The following is a 24,440-nucleotide window of genomic DNA, read 5'->3' as shown; positions in this document are numbered from 1 at the left end:
GGGGATGAGTCAGTTTTATTTAAAGAGCAGGCCACAGAGAGTTTGACCATGCTCCAGTGAGTATACAGTAACACAAACTGGACTTTAAAAAATTTCTATTTAAAAAATTTGGGGAGGGAGTCATGAGGGTGGAGGTAGGCATGGAAGAACCAGGAAGCGAGTGTAATTGGGCTACATGATATGAAATTCCCAAAGAAAAAATTAAAATATGCTGAAAAAAATAAAAGAATGACTGAAGACAATTCTAGTGAGGATAGCCCCAAGCTGGGGAGGCAAAAAAAAAAAAAACACCTGTAGGGGGCACCTGGATTTGAACCAGGGACCTCTTGATCTGCAGTCAAATGCTCTACCCCTGAGCTATACCCCCTGGCTTAAGAGGAGGTATAATTAGTAACCTTTACCTGACTGGAATACCATAAACAAGGCAGTCCTATAAGTTGGAAAGTGTTCTTCACTACTTCTTATAATGACTGATTTCAGCCCCCTGGTTTGTTGAGTTATACAACTGAGGATATCCTTAAACCGGCCAAAGATTTACCTTCAACAGTAGCAATGGTGGAGTACTGATTGTATCAGCTGTCGTGGGGTGGGTACCTGATAGTCACTACATGCCAGGATCTTCCTCTGCAAGGAACAGTATTTTAGTATTTCAGCTTTTGACTTGATGTTTATTTAATAAAAAAAACAAGGGTTCTGATAATTTGTCAAGCATATAGGTACTGTGGGACAATGGTCTTGTACCCCGTGAAGGTTTGTTACTTATGTTAGTTTAATAAAACACTGATTGGCCAGTAGCCAGGCAGGAAGTGTAGGCGGGTGGAACAGACTAGGAGAATTCTGGGAAAAGGAAAGGTTCAGTCTGCAGTCATTACCCAGACACAGAGGAAGCAAGATGAGAATGCTTCACTGATAAAAGATACCAAGTCACATGGCTAACACAGACAAGAATTATGGGTTAATTTAAGATGTAAGAGTTAGCTAAGAATATGCCTACACTATTGGCCAAACAGTGTTGTGAATAATATAGTTTCTGTGTTATTATTTGGGTCTTGGTGGCTGGGAAACAAACAAGCAGCCTCTGTCTACACACATGCACAATACAGAATTCATGGGAGTGGAATTACAGATAAGTCCAACTTCTTTTTATAAACAACGCACTGTTGTTTATATTTTATTTGTTCATATCAAGCATATTGCTTTTGTTAAAAGAAAAATAGTTAGCCAGGTATGGTGAAGATAATAACACTCAAAGACTTAGGCAGGATTCTGAGTTTGAGGTTAGCCTAGACTACTTAGTGAGGTTGTTTTTTTTTATTGTTTTTGCTTTTAGTTCCTTGCAAAAACTTGTTCCATTTGTAGATTTGTAGGAATTTTTCTTTTAGAGGTAGTCACATAGGTGTACTCAGATGTTGAGATTTGTTGCACCCTGATTTTAATCAGCAAAGAACTAGTGCTGGCTGCATGCTCATCAGAGGTTATTATTGAAAAGGTGATGTCACACTCATAGGACAGAATACAACACAACCATGAAAATAAAATGGGTCCTGGGCACAATCAAGAAAGGATATTCTAGTGAGGCCATTTCACAAGGAAAGGGCACTGCTGCTATGTGAATGAGAGCTTAGTCTGTTTTGTTCTTTGGGTTTTTTTTATTGTTTTTACTGAGCTCTCCCCTCCCCTTCAACCCTCTCCCAAGGTCCCCATGCTCCCAATTTACTCAAGAGAGCTTGTCTTTTTCTACTTCCCATGTAGATTAGATCTATGTATGTCTCTCTTAGGGCCCTCATTGTTGTCTAGGTTCTCTGGGATTGTGATTTGTGGGCTGGTTTTCTTTGCTTTATGTTTAAAAACCACTTATGAGTGAGTCCATATGATAATTGTCTTCTTGTGTCTGGGTTACCTCACTCAAAATGATGCTTTTGAGCTCCATCTATTTGTCTGCAAAATTCAAGATGTCGTTATTTTTTTCTGCTGTGTAGTACTCCATTGTGTAAATGTACCACATTTCCCTTATCCATTTTTTGGTCAAAGGGCATTTAGGTTGTTTCCAGGTACTGGCTATGACAAACATAGCTGAGCACATGTCTTTGCAGGATGATTGTCATTGTTTTTTTTTTTTTTTTTAATACTTGGCCTGATTTGGATTTTAGAAATGGGGTTGCAGAATGTAACTCAAGTTTTTCTTAAAAAATCCTCCCTTCTCCTTTCTCAGTCCCCTGAGTGCAGGGATTACAGGAGTTACCACCCCACTCACCTCCATTACAGGAGTCAGCACCCACTCACCTCCATTACAGGAGTCACCACCCACTCACCTCCATTACAGGAGTCAGCACCCACTCACCTCCATTACAGGAGTCAGCACCCACTCACCTCCATTACAGGAGTCACCACCCACTCACCTCCATTACAGGAGTCAGCACCCACTCACCTCCATTACAGGAGTCACCACCCCACTCACCTCCATTACAGGCAGTTATTTAACTCTACTCACCTCCATTTTAACTTTTAAACCATAGTATATTAGTTACTTTTCTCTTTGCTTTGGTCAAATATCTGAAAAACTTTACTCAAGGAAGGACAGGTTTATTTTAGGTTGCAGTTTGCAAGAAAACACCTCATTGTGGCATGGAGGCAGGAGCCTGAGGCATCTGGCCACACTGCACCTGCAGTTGGGAAGCAGAGAATGAGACATGCTGGTGCTCAGCCTGCTTTCTCTAGCACCCCTACCCAGGGTATGGTGCCACCTACAGTTGCCAACAGCTTAACTTAGACAGCCCCTCACAGGTTTGTTAGACTAATTGTGGTTAGTTTCCATGGATATGCTATGAGGCTTGCCTCCTAAGAGATCCTAGATCCTGTCTAGTTGACAGTCAATATTCACCACTGCAGATAGTTTGATTAAAAACAAACAAACAAACAAACATACAAACATTTGAGTTGCCAAGATGGCTCAGTGGTAAAGACAGTTGCTGTCAAGGCTGAGTTTGATCCCCAGGACCCACATGGTGGAAGAACAAGATCAGTTCTCAAAAGTTGCCCTTTAATATATTCACATATGTGCCATAGCAGACACTGCTGTATAGTAATGAAGAATTTAAAACTTAGGTATCAGCTGGGCAGTGGTGGCGCACGCCTTTAATCCCAGCACTCGGGAGGCAGAGGCAGACGGATCTCTGTGAGTTCAAGGCCAGCCTGGTCTACAAGAGCTAGTTCCAGGACAGGCTCCAAAGCCACAGAGAAACCCTGTCTCGAAAAACAAAAAAAAAAAAAAAAAAAAAAAAAAAAAACCTTAAGTATCTATATTTAAAAAGGTCAAAAACAAGGTATGAGTAGGGGGCACCTGGATTTGAACCAGGGACCTCTTGATCTGCAGTCAAATGCTCTACCCCTGAGCTATACCCCCTGTTATTAATATACACCTTAATTAATACCCTTCACTTCCAGAGTTACACCCACATAAAGAAACTAAGGAAGCACAGGAGCCTGGCTGCTGCAGGATCAACTCTCCTTTTCAGTGGTGTCAGTAATTCAGTAATCTCAGGCCAATGGAAACAGAGAGTCATTGGCAGGAATGTGAGTAGTTCATGCACAAAGGGGGACATGGTGTCACAGCTTCATGAAGCATGAAGGAAGCCAGGGACCAGGACTTTAGCCAGTTTGGTTATAGAGTCAATGAAGTTGTACCATGAACACTAGCCATATATAGCGTGAGCTTTATCCCCTCCAGAATGATCCAAAGCCACCCATCATTTATGCAACTTCCTGACACTCATGGCCTTACTTGTGGACATTCCATTGGCCAAGGCATTACCTGTTATACTGAATAATGCCATGATCAACTTGATGAGGCTGTCAAGACCAGAAGTCTGGCCAAATACATTTGTTGGATATACATGTATTTTGGGGATGTGATCATACTTTTGTAGACTTTGAGAAAATCCCATTGCTCTCGATAAGGTATATTAGTGGGCTCTGTAGCTGTTGAAGTCTTAAGAGAAAAAACACCACTCATGTCTCTAAAGAAGAGGAAATGTCACCTTCTATGGCCTCTGGGGTGCCCAAATAAAAATGTTCTCTTATCCCTGTCTTTGTCTCCCTTCACCTTTCTGTCTTATTCTCTCTGGACAGCCTTGATTAAACACACATATCCAGACCAGTGTATCCTATCTGCCACTGTTGTCTTCTCTCACCAAATTTCCATGCAGAATTTAATGTGGATAACGAAAAAAATAGGACTAGAAACAGTGTGTTCATTGAAGAAAAGTCAAGGGGGCACTCGGATTTGAACCAGGGACCTCTTGATCTGCAGTCAAATGCTCTACCCCTGAGCTATGCCCCCACCTGTTTTATACATATCTAATAAATATTCTAAAACTGCATGGCCTCTCTCTGGCTGTTGACATCTGACATGTACACTTGCCAGTGCTCTGTCATAATTTGCTTTTCTCCTATAAGGCCCAGCCTTGACCTACCTCTGTATGTGTGACTGTCACATCCTCAGGACCAGCACCCTCCTGCCCTAGTTCCAAGCAGAGGCATTCACATTAAAAATCTTGGAATCCAAGGACTGGAGAGATTGTTCAGTGGTCAAGAGAGCATTCATTACTATCGCAGAGGACCCAGGTTCAATTCCCGGCACCCAGCAGCTCACAACCATCTGTAACTCCAATCCAAGGGGACCTGATTCCCTTTTCTGACCTTGGCAGATGATAGGCATGCACATGGTACACAGGCATGTATGCAAGTAAAGCAGCCATATATATATAAAATAATAAAAAACATCATAGAGTTTTCCAGACAAATACCATTTAGACTCACATACAAGAGCTTGACCCAGAAAGCTAGCTGTTCAACAGATCCTTTGGAGGTAAAGGAAAGGGCAGGCCTAAGCAAAAGCAAAAGTTCTTGGTACTCATCTGAAAACTGATGTAGACTCTTCGAGAAGGGGAGCCAGGAGAAATATGTGTCTGTCAAGCTTAATGATAATTCTCACTCACAGACAGATTAGAGATATTTACTTGATGCTGTGACCCTTCATATTGTAGACATGAAAAAAACCACTGTCATCCAATTCACTTCAAGAGGAAATACACCCGTTAGTAACCAAGTCATACCCAGGACCCACATGTATGCCTAAGTGGCCTCTTTGAAGGTGTCCTGGGGCCATAGACAAACTGCCTGATTTGTCTCTTTTCCTCCTTATTCTCCATTTGCAGGCAGAAGTTATCCTAAGAAAGGAACCATCCACAGAGGTTTAGAGGAGTTGTTGGGATGCAACTTGATGGTGTTGCCAGCATGTCACTACACCAGGAAGGGCCACCAGGTGACTGTCACCCAACAGGAGCAGCTTCATGTAGAGACAAAGGCTTTCACCCTGATCTGTGCAGGTTTTCCCAGTAGCTGCTGTGCTGGCTGTGCTGGCTGGCTTACCCAGTAGCCCACCATGGGCTCTTGTGTACTAGCGGGACATGGCTGGCTTTATCCACACAGGCCTCCGTCTATTCTCAACCTTCCCTGCCCGTTCTCACAGACCTACCTCTGGACTTCTAGAAACCTGCCCTACCCAGGGTCCCCAGCCTCCTCCTTGGGTCCTGTGGGGCACTTCAGTTTGGAAAATTGAGTCCACCTCTCTCCTTCTCTCCTAATATCTTCTTTTACATCACCCAAAGCTTACACCACCCTCTTGACCTCACTCTCAACTGCTCCCCATTCACGTAGAACTGGCTTTCTGACTTTTACTCTCTGCTTTTCTCATTTCCTAGTCCTGGGTTTGAAAGGGAGATATTTTACTGGAGAGTTCATGACCTGTCAGTTCAGCCCTACTGTGAGAAAGGGAGCCAACATGAAAACAGGCTTTATAACACCCCGAGCTCAGCATCAGGATACAGTCAAGTGGGGTCTGGGCTTTCTTCCATGGGGACCCTTCTAGTTGCCTTTGAAGTCCAAAGACCCCATAGACTGTATGATACACAGTGAGAACTATCCTCCAAAGGGGCCTTACCCACTGGGACAGTGATTATGGGAAGGAGGCCATGGAGGCCAACCCAACAATGAATCATGATATGCAAGAGACATTCAGGGAAACAACTGTGTTTTATTCTTTGGACAATAACTTATTTAATTATTTCAACTAGCTAGGAAATGTACCTTCCAATATAAATAATATACACTCTTTGAATCTCTCTAATGTGTGTCATAGGACTGAAGAATTCTATGTGAAGCTGTTGACTTTGGATATCATACCCAATACATGGAATTTGAGTCAGGGGAACCTGGCTGGGTAGAGGGCTAGGTTGTTGCCTACCCTATTGTGGGGCTATAAGCAGTCATTTCTTCACAGAGGGCCACCACTGATGGTTCTTAAAATGTGGACAGGTTTCACAGGCTTGAGAAAGTATAAGAATGGAAAATCACATGAGAGATTTGTCTCCCCAAGAAGAGTAAGACGAGACTGAACAGGACTGAAGGTAGGGTGTCGGCAGGCCATTCGGAGAGCAAACGTGGTGGAAGGAGGGTGAGACATACTGACTTAGTCTCTCATCTCTCCCTGCAGGAAGACCCAGCATTCAGAGTCCGGGAGGAAAAGGGAAGCTTTTCTAAAGTCCCATGGTCAAAAACAGATGTAGTAATATAAAAATTGGGATCAGGCACTCGTGATCCTCAGTCCAGAAACAACTGGTGCTCAGTAAGCAGGACAGAGGTGAACCAGTGTCTTCAGTATTGGGAGAGAAAACTTCAGTTCTGAGCTTTAAAGCAGAGAGCTGAGTTCTCATAGTGAGCATCCATCCAAACAACAATGTGCCTCTTCACACGGTCACTTCTTAGCCGAGCCCACACTTTCCAGTCTTCTCCATAGTCTGCTCTTCTGCATGCGTGGTCATTATATGTACTAACGGCCCAGCATCTTATATCCCTCAGGTATGAAGTTACTAATTGGGACATCACTGGCATTAGACACAGCCATGCCATCTTGCATTGCACATTGCTGTAAGCATGCTACCTGGTGCTCAAGGTCACTGGATGTTGGGGCAATGTTAGCAAAAGATTATACTCCCCTAAAGGTAAAGGACTGGTCTGTTTTTATTAAGGTCAGAACCCCCACTCTATCCCCACATGTTTGACAGGCTCCTTTCCAGCCTGTAGTGAAAACCTGAATCCCCTCAATAAACAAATTATCTAGACAAAGACTCCAGGGGTACTACATATGATCAGGTTCTGTCATACATGGTAATTTCTTTGCCATTGAATAGAGAAAGCAAAATGTTCTTGCATCCCAAATTTATTACAAGAACCCATGTTTGACAATACAAGATCATACTCCTGTTTTGTGTACAAATCCAGTGAATCAAGAAATGTGTTCTAGGCACTTATTTTTAAAGACCATAAAAGATGATTCACGTGAGGGATGGTAAAAACCAGGAGTTATACTTCTGAGCTATAATTTCCTATCTGTATCCACAATGGGTTCTGAGAGTTTCTATCAAAAAGCCATTTGTTCTCCAAAATAAAAAGGAACCATGTTTTTAGTTTTAAGATAATCTATATGATTTTTCAATTTTTCTGCAGAATTTTTTCCAAACCTTGAATACCATATGGTGTTACCTTTGTCTGTTGCACTGAACACATACATAGCTTGATTTACCCCTTACTGACTCGTTAGTTCACTCTCTACAAGATCCCATGCCTGGATTTAGACTTAGATATGGCAGGGATAGAAGATCAATCTTATCCCTTCCTGGAGAAAATTCTTGAATAGAGAAGAGAAAAAAAATGAAGAAACTAAAGGAACTGAAAAGAAATTGTCTGTTCCTTAAAGGTGCAGCTGTGGTAGAGTTACAGGCATCTTACACACCAGCGTGTCACACACAGATGCTTGCAGAAATGAATGAAGACCCGGAGCACAGAACTGCACAGACAGAGCTGTGCTGAAGCAGCCTGGGCTGAGGCGGCTTCCAGGAAGTGCTGTCAGGCTGCTTTTCATCTCAGTTGATTCTAAAAAGCACCCAGAAACTGCTCCATGCAGGGTGTTCTCATTGTTTGAGGTGAGGCCTGGGAAATGGGATTTTTATAGGCACTTTGATTAATAATAATTAATTTTTGATGGCAAACTGCAATAATAAAGCCTTAATATTTGCTGTTTCTAAGAAAATGATTTCTAACTCTGTTGTGTAGTAAGGAAGAAGAAATTAAAATCCAGTATCTATATTAAAAAGGTTAAAAAATACTAGGTATGAGTAGGGGGCACCTGGATTTGAACCAGGGACCTCTTGATCTGCAGTCAAATGCTCTACCCCTGAGCTATACCCCCTGTTATTAATATACAGCTTAATTAATATCCTTCACTTCCAGTGTTACACCCACATCAATTGTACCCTATGCATCATCACTTTGGAACTCCTAGGCTAAAGTCAGTAGAAATACATCACTCTCCTGAATAAAAAGTCACAGGCTTCCTTCCTTAAAAACCCTCCAGCCTATGTTCTCCCAGGCTTCAGTATCCAGGGTTGGACAGTCCTGGAGAGGCACCAACACTGGCTAAGATGATTCTCAGAGTCAAGCTTTGAGTTCATCAGGGTGTGACCTACAAACAGGAACTCCACAGGACTGGAGTGTTTCTCCTCTCAGATGTGATGACAGAGCCAGGCCTTACTCTCACTTAGTTAACACAGACAGAGAACGATGAAGAATAAGCCCCTCCAATAGATAGTTGGAAGTAGACTTTGGAATCCCCAAACTGTTAAAGGACCAATAGTCAAAAAGGTTTAGGGCCAGGAAATATTACAAGGCTAACCCATGTGCCCCGAGTGGGTGGTGGACAAAGCCCTATTCCATCTAGAGAAAGTGTGTGTACATGGGGTGTCTGCTAACAGCTTTTCTCCTCTGTTAGATTCTTAGCCTGTCCTTGCATGAGTTTATAGACCCTTACTAACTGTACTTTAGAATAAATAAATCATGGTGTATGTTACATCTGATTGGATGTCTTTATTTTATAATCATATCATTTTCTCATTAATCTGGTATATTAGTTTACATTTCTTTACAAGGAGATATTGCAACTAGAATTTGACAGCAAGTAATTTTGCTTTGCAGAAAAATCTAGGAAACACTGGTAGAAGATTGTTAAGTTATGCCGGGAAAGGAAGAAAGGCAAATATATGTGGGAGATGAAGCATTCATCTATCATATGTATCTAGGGTTTATTCCAAGTCTGAGCCATATAGGATGCCTCAGGTCACCCTCCTTCAAAGGGAGCTGGTATGTTTAGCTACAACCTTCCAGCAGTATTTGCCAAGGCTGTTCATGGGACAGAATGTTGTTTCCTTGATGTTTGTAGCATGTTGCATGTTCTGCAACATGAACATACTTCAGTTGTAAAGTGCTAAAGTTACCATTTGGCCTGCACACCCAGAAATGTGCTGAGGACCTGATTGTGTACATCAGAGTCATTTGCTATATAGTATGAGGTAGCACAGTATGAATGCAGAGCTTTCTAAGGTGAACCAACCTTGCACTCCTCAAACAACGTTAGCTTGGTTAATACCTGTTACTCTTTTTTAGTACAATGCTGAATTTTATTTACTAAAATTTTTGTTTATGGTTTAGAAAAATATGGGTTTAATAAGTGAGGCTGGCCTGTTGTCTTGTTTTTCTTATATTCTTTGATGGTTTTCACAGCATCCTTAATGAGACTTATAATTGAGTTGAAGTAAGTACCCCTCCTTTTAAAAATTTCCTGCAATTGTTTGTCTAAGTTCTGAAACTCTTGGTATACATAACACAATCTTATCCTGTGGGGGTTTTGTTTGTTTATTGATAATTTGTTTGTTTGTTAATTGATTATTTAATGATAGTAATATTTTATTTTGGTTTTTCAAGACAGGGTTTCTCTATAGCCTTGGAGTCTGTCCTGGAACTAGCTCTTTTTTTTTCATTTTTATTTATTTACTTATTTTTATATTATTAAAAATTTCCACCTCCTCCCCGCCTCCCATTTACCTCCCCCTTCCCCCTCCACTCTCCCTCCCTCTCCTGCCTGAAGAGCAGTAAGGGTTCCCTGCCCTGTGGGAAGTCCAATTTCCTCCCCCCCCCATCCAGGTCTAGGAGGGTGAGCATCCAAACAGGCTAGCCCTCCGCCAAGCCAGTATGTGTAGTAGGATCAAAATCCAGTGTCATTGTCCTTGGCTTCTCAGCAGCCCTCATTGTTCACCATGTTTAGGGAGTCCGGTTTTATCCCGTGCTTTTTCAGTCCCAGTACAGCTGGCCTTGGTGAGCTCCAATTAGATCAGCCACACCATCTTGGTGGGTGGGTGCACCCCTCGCGGTCCTGACTTCCTTGCTCATGTTCTGCCTCCTTCTGCTCCTCATCTGGACCTTGGGAGCTCAGTCCGGTGCTCCAATGTGGGGCTCTGTCTCTATCTCCATCCATTGCCAGATGAAGGTTCTATGGTGATATGCAAGATATTCATCAGTATGGCTATAGGATATGGCCTTTTTCGGCTACCTCTCCTTAGCTGCCCAAGGAACTAGCTGGGGGCATCTCCCTGGATACCTGTGAACCCCTCTAGAGTCAAGTCTCTTGACAACCCTAAAATGGCTCCCTTAATTAAGATGTATGCTTTCCTGCTCTCATATCCACCCTTCCTATATCCCAACCATCCCATCTCCCCAAGCTCTACCCATCCTCCCCTTCCCACTTTTCTCTCCCCATCTCCCCTTGCCCCCATCCCACCCTGCCCCCAAGTTCCCAATTTTTGCCCAGCAATCTTGTCTACTTCCAATATCCAGGAGGATAAGTATATGATTTTCTTTGGGTTCACCTTCTTATTATCTTCTCTAGGATCGTGAATTTTATAGGCTTGATGTCCTTTATTTATGGCTAGAAACCGATTATGAGTGAGTACATCCCATGTTCATCTTTTTGGGCCTGGGTTACCTCACTCAGAATAGTGTTTTCTATTTCCATCCATTTGCATACAAAATTCAAGATGTCGCTCTGGGGACCTGGAATTGAGTGCACCCAGGCCGGTGGGAGGTCCCCTCCTTCATTTGACTGCCCGGAGCAAGGTAGGCCTTTGTCTGAGAGCTGCTTAGCCTGCAAGGGGACCTGACAGTCTGCAGGAGGATCCATCGTTCTTTGGGGTGAGTGAGGAGTGAGTGCCCGAACCGCGGCAGCTGCCCGGAGAGGGACCACCAACTCTCCACAACTCCCCCTGCCACCAGCACACTTCCTGCTCTTCCTGCAGGGGTTATTCTCCCCGGATACTGCCTCTCTCTTCCTGTCCCTTCCCAGCTTGCACCCAGAATCCTCCCCCCCTCCCCCTGCCTCATCCTCCCGTCTTTGGGGCCACATAATCCCACAGCTCAGCCTGTTTGGGCTCTGGGGACCTGGAATTGAGTGCACCCAGGCCGGTGGGAGGTCCCCTCCTTCATTTGACTGCCCGGAGCACGGTAGGCCTTTGTCTGAGAGCTGCTTAGCCTGCAAGGGGACCTGACAGTCTGCAGGAGGATCCATCGTTCTTTGGGGTGAGTGAGGAGTGAGTGCCCGAACCGCGGCAGCTGCCCGGAGAGGGACCACCAACTCTCCACAACTCCCCCTGCCACCAGCACACTTCCTGCTCTTCCTGCAGGGGTTATTCTCCCCGGATACTGCCTCTCTCTTCCTGTCCCTTCCCAGCTTGCACCCAGAATCCTCCCCCCCTCCCTCTGCCTCATCCTCCCGTCTTTGGGGCCACAAAATCCCACAGCTCAGCCTGTTTGGGCTCTGGGGACCTGGAATTGAGTGCACCCAGGCCGGTGGGAGGTCCCCTCCTTCATTTGACTGCCCGGAGCAAGGTAGGCCTTTGTCTGAGAGCTGCTTAGCCTGCAAGGGGACCTGACAGTCTGCAGGAGGATCCATCGTTCTTTGGGGTGAGTGAGGAGTGAGTGCCCGAACCGCGGCAGCTGCCCGGAGAGGGACCACCGACTCTCCACAACTCCCCCTGCCACCAGCACACTTCCTGCTCTTCCTGCAGGGGTTATTCTCCCCGGATACTGCCTCTCTCTTCCTGTCCCTTCCCAGCTTGCACCCAGAATCCTCCCCCCCTCCCCCTGCCTCATCCTCCCGTCTTTGGGGCCACAAAATCCCACAGATCAGCCTGTTTGGGCTCTGGGGACCTGGAATTGAGTGCACCCAGCCGGTGGGAGGTCCCCTCCTTCATTTGACTGCCCGGAGCAAGGTAGGCCTTTGTCTGAGAGCTGCTTAGCCTGCAAGGGGACCTGACAGTCTGCAGGAGGATCCATCGTTCTTTGGGGTGAGTGAGGAGTGAGTGCCCGAACCGCGGCAGCTGCCCGGAGAGGGACCACCGACTCTCCACAACTCCCCCTGCCACCAGCACACTTCCTGCTCTTCCTGCAGGGGTTATTCTCCCCGGATACCGCCTCTCTCTCCCTGTCCCTTCCCAGCTTGCACCCAGAATCCTCCCCCCCCTTCCTCATCCTCCCGTCTTTGGGGCCACAAAATCCCACAGCTCAGCCTGTTTGGGCTCTGGGGACCTGGAATTGAGTGCACCCAGGCCGGTGGGAGGTCCCCTCCTTCATTTGACTGCCCGGAGCAAGGTAGGCCTTAGTCTGAGAGCTGCTTGGCCTGCAAGGGGACCTGACAGTCTGCAGGAGGATCCATCGTTCTCTGGGGTGAGTGAGGAGTGAGTGCCCGAACCGCGGCAGCTGCCCGGAGAGGGACCACCGACTCTCCACAACTCCCCCTGCCACCAGCACACTTCCTGCTCTTCCTGCAGGGGTTATTCTCCCCGGATACTGCCTCTCTCTTCCTGTCCCTTCCCAGCTTGCACCCAGAATCCTCCCCCCCTCCCCCTTCCTCATCCTCCCGTCTTTGGGGCCACAAAATCCCACAGCTCAGCCTGTTTGGGCTCTGGGGACCTGGAATTGAGTGCACCCAGGCCGGTGGGAGGTCCCCTCCTTCATTTGACTGCCCGGAGCACGGTAGGCCTTTGTCTGAGAGCTGCTTAGCCTGCAAGGGGACCTGACAGTCTGCAGGAGGATCCATCGTTCTTTGGGGAAGAGATGGGCAGGCGCCAATGCAGGAGCTCCTCCAACAACATGAAAGGCAACATGACATCACCACAAGCCAGACATCCCGAAACAACAAGAATTGAACACCCTACCCCAGAAGATATAGAAGAAACCGACATTAAACAGTACTTTATGAAAATAATAGAGGACCTTAAACAGGAGGTAAAAAACTGCCATAAAGAAATGGAGATGACAAACAAAAAGGTAGACGAAATAAATAAATCTCTCAAAGATACCCAAGAAAAACAAGAAAAACAAGAAAAAGCAATCAAACAGGTAAGGGAAACAGTACAAGACCTGATAAATGAAATGGAGGTATTGAAGAAAACACAATCTGAGGGACGACTGGAAATGGAAACTCTGAGTAAACGAACAGAAACTTCAGAGACAAGTATTTCCAACCGAATACAAGAGATGGAAGAAAGAATCTCGGACTCTGAAGATACTATAGAGGAAATAAACTCACAGATTAAAGAACTAAACAAATCTAACAAATTCTTAACACAAAACATTCAGGAAATCTGGGACACCATGAAAAGACCAAACCTAAGAATAATTGGGGTAGAAGAAGGAGAAGAATTACAACTCAAAGGCCCAGAAAACATATTCAACAAAATTATAGAAGAAAACTTCCCCAACCTAAAGAAGGATGTTCCTATGAAGGTACAAGAAGCCTACAGAACACCAAATAGACTGGATCAAAAGAAAGCATCCCCATGCCATATAATAATCAAAACACAAAACATACAGAATAAAGAACAGATATTAAGAGCTGCAAAGGAAAAAGGTCAAGTAACATATAAAGGGAAACCTATCAGAATTACACCTGATTTCTCAATGGAAACCATGAAAGCCAGAAGAGCTTGGATAGATGTGCTACAGACACTTAGGGAACATGGATGCAAGCCTAGACTATTATACCCAGCAAAGCTTGCATTCACCATTGATGGAGAAAACAAGATATTCCAGGACAAAAACAGATTTAAACAATACGCAGCCACAAATCCAGCCTTGCAGAAAGTAATAGAAGGAAAATCACAAACCAAGGAGTCCAACAACGCCGACAATAACTCAAGCATCTAGCGACCCTTCACCAGCACAACTAGAAGAAGGGAAACACACAAACTCTACTACTAAAAATGACTGAAGTTAACAACCACTGGTCATTAATATCACTGAATATCAATGGACTCAATTCACCTATAAAAAGGCACAGGCTAAGAGACTGGATACGAAAACAGAATCCAACATTTTGCTGTTTACAAGAAACACACCTCAACCACAAAGACAGGCACCTACTCAGAGTAAAGGGTTGGGAAAAAGTTTATCAAGCAAATGGCCCTAAGAAACAAGCGGGTGTGGCCATACTAATTTCCAACAAAGTTGACTTCAAACTAAAATCAATCAGAAGAGATGGAAAGGGACACTTTATACTCATAACAGGAAAAATCCTTCAGAATGAAGTCTCAATCCTGAATATCTATGCCCCTAATATAAAAGCTCCCACTTATGTAAAAGAAACACTTCTAGAACTCAAGGCAGCCATCAAACCACACACACTAATAGTTGGAGACTTCAACACTCCTCTCTCACCAATGGACAGGTCAATCAGACAGAAACCTAACAGAGAATTGAAAGACTTAATGGAGGTAATGAACCAAATGGACTTAACAGACATCTATAGAACTTTCCACCCAAATAGGAAAGAATATACCTTCTTCTCTGCGGCTCATGGAACCTTTTCGAAAATTGACCATATACTTGGCAACAAAGCAAACTTCCACAGTTACAAAAAAATATTACTAACCACCTGTGTCTTATCGGATCACCATGGATTAAAATTAGAATTCAACAACAATGCTACCCCCAGAAGGCCCACAAACTCATGGAAACTGAACAGTCAACTACTGACCCACACCTGGGTCAAGGAAGAAATAAAGAAAGAAATTAAAGTCTTTCTTGAATTTAATGAAAACAAAGACACAACATACTCAAACCTATGGGACACAATGAAAGCAGTGCTAAGAGGAAAGTTCATAGCACTAAGTGCCCACTTAAAGAAAACGGAGAAAGCACTCATTGGTGACTTAACAGCACACCTGAAAGCTCTGGAAAAAAAAGAAGCAGACTCACCTAGGAGAAGTAGAAGACTGGAAATAATCAAACTGAGGGCAGAAATCAACAAAATAGAAACACAGAAAACAATCCAAAGAATCAATGAAACAAGAAGCTGGTTCTTGGAGAAAATCAACAAGATTGACAAACCCTTAGCCAAACTAATCAAACGGCAGAGGGAGAACACGCAAATTAACAAGATCAGAAATGAAAAGGGGGACATAACCACAGACACAGAGGAAATTCAGAAAATCATTAGATCTTACTACAAAAGCCTGTATGCCACAAAATTGGAAAATGTAAAAGAAATGGACAGTTTTTTAGATAAATACCATATACCAAAGTTAAACCAGGACCAGGTAAATGCTCTAAATCGTCCTGTTAGTCGCGAAGAATTAGAAACTGTTATCAGAAACCTCCCTACCAAAAAGAGCCCAGGACCAGATGGTTTCAATGCGGAATTCTACCAGAACTTCCAAGAAGACCTAATACCTATACTCCTTAAGGTATTTCATAATATAGAAACACAAGAGTCACTGCCAAATTCCTTCTATGAAGCTACAGTTACCCTGATACCTAAACCACACAAAGACTCAACCAAGAAAGAGAATTACAGGCCAATCTCACTCATGATCATTGACGCAAAAATTCTCAATAAAATACTGGCAAACCGAATCCAAGAACACATTAGAAAAATTATCCATTACGATCAAGTAGGCTTCATCCCAGAGATGCAGGGCTGGTTCAACATACGAAAATCTATTAATGTAATCCATCATATAAACAAACTGAAGGAAAAAAAACCATATGGTCATCTCATTAGATGCTGAAAAAGCATTTGACAAAATTCAGCACCCTTTTATGATAAAGGTCTTGGAGAGATTAGGGATACAAGGGTCATTCCTAAATATAATAAAAGCTATTTACAGCAAGCCGACAGCTAACATCAAATTAAACGGAGAGAAACTCAAGGCTATCCCACTAAATTCAGGAACACGACAAGGCTGTCCACTCTCTCCTTATCTCTTCAATATAGTGCTTGAAGTTCTAGCAATAGCAATAAGACAACATAAGGGAATCAAGGGGATTCAATTTGGAAAGGAAGAAGTTAAACTTTCATTATTTGCAGATGATATGATAGTATACATAAGCGACCCCAAAAACTCCACCAAAGAACTCCTACAGCTGATAAACTCCTTCAGTAACGTGGCAGGATACAAGATCAACTCCAAAAAATCAGTCGCCCTCCTATACACAAAGGATAAGGAAGCAGAGAGGGAAATCAGAGAAGTATCACCTTTCACAATAGCCACAAATAGCATAAGATATCTGGGAGTATCGCTAACCAAGGAAGTGAAGGATTTATTTGACAAGAACTTTAAGTCTTTGAAGAAAGAAATTGAAGAGGATACCAGAAAATGGAAGGATCTCCCCTGCTCGTGGATTGGGAGGATCAACATAGTAAAAATGGCAATTCTACCAAAAGCAATCTATAGATTCAATGCAATCCCAATCAAGGTCCCATTAAAATTCTTCACAGAGATTGAGAGGACAATAATCAACTTTATATGGAAAAACAAGAAACCCAGGATAGCCAAAAAAATCTTATACAATAAAGGTACTTCTGGAGGCATTACCATCCCTGACTTCAAACTCTATTACAAAGCTACAGTATTGAAAACGGCTTGGTATTGGCATAATAACAGAGAAGTTGACCAATGGAATCGTATAGAAGACCCGGATCTTAAACCACAAACCTATGAACACCTGATTTTTGATAAAGGAGCCAAAAGTACACAATGGAAGAAAGAGGGCATCTTCAACAAATGGTGCTGGCATAACTGGATGTCAACCTGTAGAAGAATGAAAGTAGATCCATATCTATCACCATGCACAAAACTCAAGTCCAAATGGATTAAAGACCTCAATATTAATTTGAACACATTGAGCTTGATAGAGGAGAAAGTGGGAAGTACTCTACAACAAATGGGCATAGGGAACCGTTTCCTATGCATAACCCCAGCTGCACAGACTTTAAGGGCAACATTGAATAAATGGGACCTCCTGAAGTTGAGCAGCTTCTGTAAAGCAAAGGACATTGTCACTAAGACACAAAGGCAGCCTACTGACTGGGAAAAGATCTTCACCAACCCTGCAACTGACAAAGGTCTGATCTCTAAAATATATAAGGAACTCAAGAGACTAGACGGTAAAATGCCAATTAACCCAATTAAAAAATGGGGCGCTGAACTGAACAGAGAATTCTCAACAGAAGAAGTTCGAATGGCCAAAAGACACTTAAGGTCATGCTCAACCTCCCTAGCTATCAGGGAAATGCAAATCAAAACAACTTTGAGATATCATCTTACACCTGTCAGATTGGCTAAAATCCAAAACACCAATAATAACCTTTGCTGGAGAGGTTGTGGGGTAAGGGGCACACTCATCCATTGCTGGTGGGAATGCAAACTTGTGCAACCACTTTGGAAAGCAGTGTGGCGGTTTCTCAGGAAATTCGGGATCAACCTACCCCAGGACCCAGCAATTCCACTATTGGGAATCTACCCAAGAGATGCCCAATCATACAACAAAAGCATATGCTCATCTATGTTCATAGCAGCATTATTTGTAATAGCCAGATCCTGGAGACAGCCTAGATGCCCTTCAGTGGAAGAACGGATAAAGAAACTGTGGAATATATACATGCTAGAATACTACTCAGCGGTAAAAAACAATGACATCTTGAATTTTGCAGGCAAATGGATGGAAATAGAAAACACTATTCTGAGTGAGGTAACCCAGACCCATAAAGATGAACATGGGATGTACTCACTCATATTCGGTTTCTAGCCATGATTAAAGGACATCGAGCCTATAAGTTTGGGATTCTTGAGAAGATAATAAGAAGGTGAACTCCCAAAAAAGATATAGTAATCCTCCTGGATATTGGAAGTAGACACGATCGCCAGGCAAAATTGGGAACTTGAGGGTTGGGCAAGACTGGGCCAAGGGAAGATGGGGAGAGAAAAATGTGAAGGGGAGAGCGGGGGGAGCTCGGAGGAATGGGGTGCTTGGGATATAGGAAGGGTGGATATGAGAGCAGGGAAGCATATATCTTAATTTAAGGAGCTACCTGAGGGTTGTCAAGAGACTTGACCCTAGAGGGGTTCCCAGGTTTCCAGGGAGACGCCCCCAGTTAGTTCCTTGGGCAGCTGAGGAGAGGGAGCCTGAAAAGGCCAGTTCCTATAGCCATACTGATGAATTTCTTGCATATCACCATAGAATCTCCACCTGACGATAGATGAAGAAAATGACAGAGCCCCACCTTGGAGCACCGGACTGAGCTCCCAAGGTCCTGATGAGGAGCAGAAGGAGAGAGAACATGAGAAAGAAAGTCAGGACCGTGAGGGAACCTCCAGCTGGCGACAGATGGGGAAGATGACTGAGCCCCACATTGGAGCACTGGACTGAGCTCCCAAGGTCCCGATGAGGAGCAGAAGGAGCGAGAACATGAGGGAGAAAGTCAGGAACGAGAGGGGTGCGTTCACTCATGGAAACGGTGGGACAGAACTAATGGGAGATCACCAACTCCAGTTGGAATGGGACTGATGGATCATGCGACCAAACCCGTCTCTCTGAGTGTGGCCAACAGCGGGGGCTGACTGAGAAGCAAAGGACAATGGCTCTGGGCTCTGATTGTTCTTCATGGACGGGCTCTGTGGGAGCCTTCTCAGCTTGGTTGATCACCTTCCTGGACCTGGGGGGAGTTGGGAGGACCTTGGTCTTAGCATAGAGTGGGGAACCCTGATGGCTCCTTGGCCTTGAGAGGGAGGGAGGGGAGGTATGGATGGAGGGGAGGGGAGGGAAGGGGGAGAAGGAGGGGAGAGAAGGGGGAGAAGGAGGGGAGGGAGGGGGGAGGAGGAGGGAAGGAGATGGAAATTTAAAAAAAAAAACTGAAACCAAGCCAAAAGAAAAAAAAAAAAACAAAATTCAAGATGTCATTGTTTTTTATCGCTGAGTAGTACTCTAATATGTATATATTCCACAGTTTCTTCATCCATTTTTCCACTGAAGGGCATCTAGGTTGTTTCCAGGTTCTGGCTATTACAAATAATGCTGCTATGAACATAGTTGAACAAATGCTTTTGTAGTATGATTGGGCATCTCTTGGGTGTACTCCCAAGAGTGGAATTGCTGGGTCCTGTGGTAGGTTGATTCCAAATTTCCTGAGAAACCACCACACTGCTTTCCAAAGTGGTTGCACAAGTTTGCATTTCCACAAGCAATGGATGAGTGTACCCCTTACCCTACAACCTCTCCAGCAAAGGCTATCATTGGTGTTTTTGATTTTAGCCAATCTGACAGGTGTAAGATGGTATCTCAGCATTGTTTTGATTTGCATTTCCCTGATCACTAAGGAGGTTGAGCATGACCTTAAGTGTCTTTTGACCATTTGAACTTCTTCTGTTGAGAATTCTCTGTTCAGTAATGCAAGTATCATATCCTGGGTGATGTGGGATTCCCCTCTGCATGCTGTGAATATGTTTTATTACCATTGGTTAATAAAGAATCTGCTTTGGCCTATGGCAGGGCAGAATACAGCAAGGTAGGAAATCCAAGCAGAGATAGAGGAGGAAAGAAGGCAGAGTCAGGAAGACACCACATAAATGCTGAAGGAGAAAGAGACTAGAAACTTACAGGGAAACCACAGCCTTGTGATGATACACAGATTATTAGAAATGGGTTAATTTAAGATATAAGAGCTAGCTAGGAATATGCCTGAGTTATTGGCTAAACAGTATTGTAATTAATATAGTTTTATGTGATTATTCAGGTCTGAGTGACTGGGAAATGAAAATGCTGTTTCCATTTATACCTGGGTTTTTAATTGTTTTTGGATGGTTCCAAACCACTGTCTGTCATATGTCCTAAGAAATCTCAAATGAATATCCACCTTGATGCTCCTGTGAGACTGGTACTGGACTGCCTGGGGCTCCCAAAACAAAGTCTGAACTCCAACCCATCTCTTAGAAAGATACCTCTCCATCTAATCATTAACCTCTGACTCTTATATGCATCATAATCCCCCCCCACATACCCCTTTGAGTTTTAGAAAGCTCTCTATTCCTTTTTTCCCTATGGTCTGTCAGGTAGAACCTTCCTGTATGCTGTCTACACTCTCATCTTAAAAAAAAAGAATGTCTTTTAATTATTCTTTGATAATTACATACATATAAACAATGTACCTTGGTGATATACACCCCATATCCCCCTTCTACTCCCTGGAGGAGCCCCAACACACCCTTCTCCCTGATCCATGTTCTCTCATTTCCTCTGTTAATAACCTGCTGAATCCTATTGGTATTGCCTGTTGACTTATCTTTCTGACTTGATCTTGTACAGGTGCCATAGCTGTAGTGAGTTCATGGTACAACGGCCATGTCTTGTTCAGAAGACAGAATGACAGCGAGCGCTCCTCCCCATTCTTCAGCTCTGACATTGTTTTCTGCTCATTCTCTGAGGTGTTCGCTAAGCTTTGGAGAGAGAGTTCATTGGGAGCCAGATGTACCCAAGGCTTTGTTAGATGCCCGATAAAAAAGGGACCTCATTCTGGGTCCTTGCGTAGGGGCAGACTTGGTAAGATCTACTCTGGTGCTAGGGCCAAGAGCCTTGAAGGAGTTAAGGTTTCAGCTCCTAGGAACCCGGATTTCCCCCTTTAAGAGCGGTGGTTATCGGTCCTCAGGCAGTTGTGTCTAAGGTATCCTGTGGTCTCTTTGCCAACATTGTTTGATTTAGCTTTCTGCTGACCTTTGCTAAATTTTCCTCTGAAAACAGTATACAAGATGCTGTGCTTCTTAATAAACTTGCTTGGCATAAGACATCATTTGTGCAAGACCCACTGACCCCGACTATCTGTCTTCTTCATCGCCTCATCTCCTGTTCTCCCACTTAGGATGCTGTCACTGAAGAATGACCTGCTGGTTTCGGTCAGGGGTTGATGCAGATGTCTAATTTAAGTCTGAATACTCAACAGTCACATATACTTAGCACTTTGGCCAGTTATGAGTCTGCGTTAACTTCTGATCACTAAAGAGAGAAGCTTTTCCTGCCAAGGATGAGGGGAGGAAGCATTAACCTAGCAGTATAAACATATTTAAAGGACAGTTTGACAACATGTCATTAAAACAATAGTAGTAGATTCCTGCCTAGGACCTGTGACCTCCCAAGTCCTGGGCTTTTGACCAGGTTTGCAGCACCAGGCTGGACTCCTTCCTGTGGAGCAGGCCTCAAAACCAATTAAAACCTTAAAACCAATCCAAAGCAGTTTGATACACCCATAGACTCATGGCAAGTGGGCACACCTTGTCTGGTAGGTCAGTACTGGGGCATGCAGGGTTCCTCGCAGGGACACTGTCAATATCTGTTCTCCTCTGGCAGCTGTGTAGCTCCTTCCAGAACTAGGAAAAGCAGCCTCCAAAGAGAAAGTCCTCAGGTAAGTTCCTGCTTGTTTCTCTATGTCCTACCACAAAAATGTGGCCTGTCTTCAGCAATAGTGCCTCAACTCTAGTTCATCACACTCTCATCTCTGACTTCACTATCCCTTGCCATCTCTGCCAGGCTATGACTAAGTCCAGCCCAGTCAGCCCTGCTCTGTGCTGCTACTCTCCTCTCATCACATCTAGTAGGATTTTGTGTTGCACATCATTCTCACTAGACCAGCGTCCACCAAAATAGGACAAGGATGAAGTGTCATGACCAGGTCTCCTTAGTCTCTCTAGCCACCCATTCCCAGACACAGTTTGTTAATTGAGGGTGCTGAGTACTGACACCTAGTAACTCCACAGCTCTCTAGATTTTATTTCAAGTTACACACTCAGAGATGAGGGAGAGAGCTGGCAGGGCTTCAGTATCTGACAGCATCAGGCAGGGGGCCTCTTGAAGGTGAGGTAGAAGAGAAGCATGCTACAGAAACAGAGATTGGCATCCAGGCTACCAGGGTTGCCTGTACCCAGTGAATCATCCATGCTTACTGAGGAGGGTGAAGCTGCAGTATGGTTTTTACACATAAAAAAACTAATTAGAAAGAAAAACCCATTTATTTGTTGGCTACCAGGGTAGGTAACAGCTTGGATCTAAGGATTAGATGCAGACTGAGAGTTCTCTGGTTCAAGCCTCCACATGCACTACTCAGTCTAAAATTTCTTTATCAAAGTGTAGTTCAATGTCAATTCTGTGCCCAGGGAAGGGGGCACATGGGAGTGGAGGTCACAAACTTTGTGGAGCAAGTATGGGCTCCTGCCCTGGCTCTTAACTATTAAGGGAACCCATAGCACCAGGCTGGCTTCTGAGGTACCCTAATAGTCGCTTTTCCTGAGTCTGGAGAGCTGCTCCAGTCTGGCTTGCCTGCCTTTCCACAGACAAACACACTAAGGACGCAGGAGTCAGCTGGTTCTGAGCTGACATTATAGCCACAGCCCTTCCTGTCAAATAGACTCCCAGATGGAAACTGTGTATTTAGGACACGCCTCATCTCGTAGTGCCCAACTGAAGCAGAGTAAAGCTGATCTCTCTGTGGTCAGAAAACAGGACAGAAGTGAGGAGTGGAGTGGGAAATGCAAGCATGGAGATGCATGGAAGTGGGGAAGACACGACAGTGAGCACGTCTGGTGCTCAGGTGAGGGCTTGGGAGCCTTGTGGGCTTTGGGACCTTGGGGAACTCTAGTGGGCTAAGGAGCTAAGCTACACACACCCTGAATTATGAAGTCCAGAGGGGAGGATTTGTGATTATTTGAGAAAACTCCCAACTAGTAAAGACCTCCTAGCTTCATGAGAATTCTCCAAGGTAAATGTGGTAAGTTAAGTGCCAAAATATTTAAGCAAGGGGGCACCTGGATTTGAACCAGGGACCTCTTGATCTGCAGTCAAATGCTCTACCCCTGAGCTATACCCCCACCTGCTTATTAATGTCTCTCAGGCACTTAGAACCTGCATGGCCACTCCCTGACTGTTAACATCACAGGTATGCTTGCCAGTGCCCTGGCATCATCTGCCTCCTCCTAGGAGGCCCAGCCCTGAGCTGCCTCTGCACATGACTGCCCTGTTCTCATGAATGACCAGCATCCTCTTGCCTTAGATCCTAGCTGAGCCAGGGGTAGTAAATTCAGGAGGCCTGCTGCTACAGCCTTCTTCAACCCACCCAAAGGAGCCCCATGCAAACACACTGACTGCTTGACTGACCTTGGGAGGTGAGTGGGATATGGGAGTGGACAAAAGGGAAGTTCTCTGTCCACTGGGAACTCCTCGGTCAGACTCTTCGGGAGGGACCCGGGGTCCGATGTGTCTCTAGCAAGCTCTGTGGACAATTCCGACTGACACACTATTGGGTGTTATTCCTCCCCCTCCCCTTCCATGCTGTAGATATAAAAGACAATGGTTACATTAAGGACAACTAAAGCACTCCTGCTTAATAACTGAGTCAAAGCGGAGTCCAGGAATATGACAAAGGACTCTAGAGCCATGACTCTAGAGCGTGACCCAGGACAGTGGTTGCTAACATATGATCAGCAGGTGACAGAGTCTTGGACAAAAAGTCCCCAAGTTTTACCCTTGTACCTGTGTAGACTCCCACAGCACAGGCCACCTGCACTGCCCCACCAGGGATGTAGAGTACATGGTGACTTCTCATCTCCAATGCCCTCAGGGACCTGAACCACCGGCTTCAGAGAGGACTCTATCAGGCTTGTTTCATCGTGTCCTTCCTCATAGACCTATCCCAGGAGCCCAGCACCCATGTATGCCCAGCACACTGCAGCCTTTGCTGCTGAGCAATGTGCAGTCCTGGTAGGAGAATCACCGTGCAGGGCTGGAGTCCTGCCCTACCTCCCTCCTGTGGTTTTGCCTCCAAGTCCCCCACCCTTGCTGTTCTCTCTCCTCTTCTCTCCAGCCCTCAGCAGAAGCCTGTACTGGGAATCATTTCTGTGCTTTTCATTCTCTTCTCTCCTGACGTATCATTTTTTGGTCCTATATTTGAAAGAAAATCTCAAAATCAGAAAGATGTTTGGCCCTGTGCTTGCCCCAAACCATCAGCTCAGCATTTGCAGGAACAAGGTACAGAGACTCAGAGCTCAGCCCTCGGACAGCACTAAAGTGCGGTCAGGTATCTTTCCCATGTGGAACTTTCCTCCATCACAATGAGGCTAGAAGGCCACACAAATGCCAAGATCTAAGATAGGACCACAGCCGGAAGATGCAGTGTG

At 44.6% G+C, this 24,440-nt stretch overlaps 5 non-coding genes across 5 annotated transcripts; all 5 read right to left on the bottom strand.

Moving 5' to 3' along the window:
- Positions 1-295: 295 nt before the first annotated feature.
- On the bottom strand, positions 296-367 carry Trnac-gca. The gene has a single exon. It is a non-coding gene; the product is annotated as a tRNA-Cys (tRNA).
- A 2,964-nt stretch (positions 368-3,331) lies between these two features.
- Trnac-gca lies at positions 3,332-3,403 on the bottom strand. The gene has a single exon. It is a non-coding gene; the product is annotated as a tRNA-Cys (tRNA).
- Positions 3,404-4,267: 864 nt separating this feature from the next.
- Trnac-gca lies at positions 4,268-4,339 on the bottom strand. Its single transcript has one exon. It is a non-coding gene; the product is annotated as a tRNA-Cys (tRNA).
- Positions 4,340-8,236: 3,897 nt separating this feature from the next.
- On the bottom strand, positions 8,237-8,308 carry Trnac-gca. The gene has a single exon. It is a non-coding gene; the product is annotated as a tRNA-Cys (tRNA).
- A 14,755-nt stretch (positions 8,309-23,063) lies between these two features.
- Positions 23,064-23,135, bottom strand: Trnac-gca. Its single transcript has one exon. It is a non-coding gene; the product is annotated as a tRNA-Cys (tRNA).
- Between the last annotated feature and the right edge of the window lie 1,305 nt (positions 23,136-24,440).

Source organism: Arvicola amphibius, chromosome 2, assembly GCF_903992535.2.
Source record: "Arvicola amphibius chromosome 2, mArvAmp1.2, whole genome shotgun sequence".
Taxonomy (NCBI): domain Eukaryota; kingdom Metazoa; phylum Chordata; class Mammalia; order Rodentia; family Cricetidae; genus Arvicola; species Arvicola amphibius.
The sequence above is the reverse complement of the archived record's forward strand: the minus strand, read 5'-3'. Positions and strand labels throughout refer to the sequence as shown.